Genomic DNA, 2,071 nt, shown 5'->3' on the forward strand with positions numbered 1-2,071 from the left:
CAGCCGCTTTAGATCAGCAAAGGACTACCGAAAGGAAAGACTGATATCATCGTAACAGAATGTTCTTTGCAGGGATGGTGACTGATGGGATGTTTAACAAATGAACAAGACGACTGAAAAAAAACAAATAATAAAACCGAAAGAAGGACTGATGATAAAATGTTTCATGGAAGCGGAGAGGAATGAAGGAAAACCATTTACTGTGCAAAAGAAGCAGCGGATGCAAGAAATATTGAATCGAGTAAGAGGCAGGAAGAGGATGGAGATGAACAAATGATGAAAAAATACTGGTTGTATACAAAATAGAGATGGGAAAGCCAAAGTGTACAAAATAAACATTGATTATGCAAAATAAAAGTTTTTCAGCGTAACTTTTTCTATTTGGCAAAGATTCAGGAATAGGTGCCAGCACCTGGCAAACAGCCATGCAGACAAAAGAGAAAGCAATAAAGCTTATACTGAGATTAGATTTGGAACAATCATATTTATACCAGAGTAGTGAGAAAAGAAAAAAAAGCTTTTGTCTGATGAAATGTAATTTGATTTAGCAGCGTGCAGTCAGTGAGTTCGGGACATTAGTAGAACACAGTGGTGGAGGCTGCCAAGAACGACTCGCACACCCAGACGCCCACCCAGGTGGTGGAAGATAAAATAAAAAAACATGTAATGGATTTTATGCACCCGGCAAAGAAGACATTTTGCACTTAGCTCACTTTATTTTCTACAAATTGAAAAATAAGATTCAGTAAGAGGTCAAACAGCATGCAATTTCATTTTGTGTCTTACTACCTTAATAAGCTTAAAATGCTTTTTAGTCCCATTGTTCTGTACGCCCAGCTTGACTCTATAATAAATAAGGTTTATAAATTACAGTGAATTTGCTGGGGAGTGGAGAAACCAAGAAAGACATGTGTAATAGGTGCAACAAAGATGGCAGTGAAAGGAGGCAGCAAAATCCACGTTCAATGAATATTTGACCACATTATTGCAATAACTACTTTCAATAAATGAAATAAAAAAGATGGAGGCGGAATGCAGCCGGTTGAGGGAAAAGTGTTGCAGGAAAAGCAGGAATTGTGCTGCATGCACCAATTTGGTTCTAATTACTATCTTCTGTCTTAGCTCAAGGCAACATTTTTCATTTGCAATGGCAACAAGGTGTAAGTAATGCAGGAAGCTGAATCCAGTTTGGGCATCAGCGCACATAAATAAAAACAAACTGCAGAAATGATTTCTCGCCTAAATGAGTTTTTAACTCATTAGATTCTATTATGGATTATGCAAATTTTTATATATGTTGTTGTCGCCATATTAGGAGCAATGGTCCATAATGGAAGAACTAAATGTTTAATGCTTTCGCTCTGCAGGAAGAAGCCGCTGTGGCTGTGTGGGGCTTTCTGTTAGCGCTGCACATACCAGTATGTGTGTAACTACCTTCCAGTACGTACCGGGCTTGCCACATTTATAAGGAAAATGCCTGCTGGTTTTTATGTGAGCTGTGTGTGTGTGTTATAAGAGACAGGGAGGCGGGAATAGAAAAATAAAAGGTAGGCTGAGGCAAGAGGAGCGATATCACACTCATAACCTCTAAACTTCAAAGCTAAAGAAGATCAGTGGGACTGTGCTTTATGCTGTAGCGGCACCGCTTGTTTAATTTTATTCATACTAAAGAATAAAGATAGAGAGGCTTAAGCGGTCGTCAGTCTGAAAGGATATCTTCAGTTATCAGGCGGTTTATTTCAGAAGCAGATATACAGAGCTTTTAGTTTTTCCCTGTCTGCACCACGACTTCGAAAAGTCTAAAATATTCATTAGACTTTTTATTGTATTGGAAGACCAGCATGTGTGTGGTGTGTGTATGCGTGTGTGTGTGTGTGTGTGTGTGCTTTCAGTGATTTCCACTACTCAGCACAAAGCTAAAATCTGTGTTAGTAGGCTACTCTCTCAGCAAAGGCAAGTTATTAGGAAGCCGTCTGAAGTGTGCGGTCGCATCTGCAGACTCAACAATCGAACGGCAACACGTGCATATATATTAGGTACTTAAAGTTCTGTTCTTGTCTTTCCAGATCCG

This window comes from Brachionichthys hirsutus, unplaced genomic scaffold (genome assembly GCF_040956055.1).
Source record: "Brachionichthys hirsutus isolate HB-005 unplaced genomic scaffold, CSIRO-AGI_Bhir_v1 contig_1394, whole genome shotgun sequence".
NCBI classification, from domain to species: domain Eukaryota; kingdom Metazoa; phylum Chordata; class Actinopteri; order Lophiiformes; family Brachionichthyidae; genus Brachionichthys; species Brachionichthys hirsutus.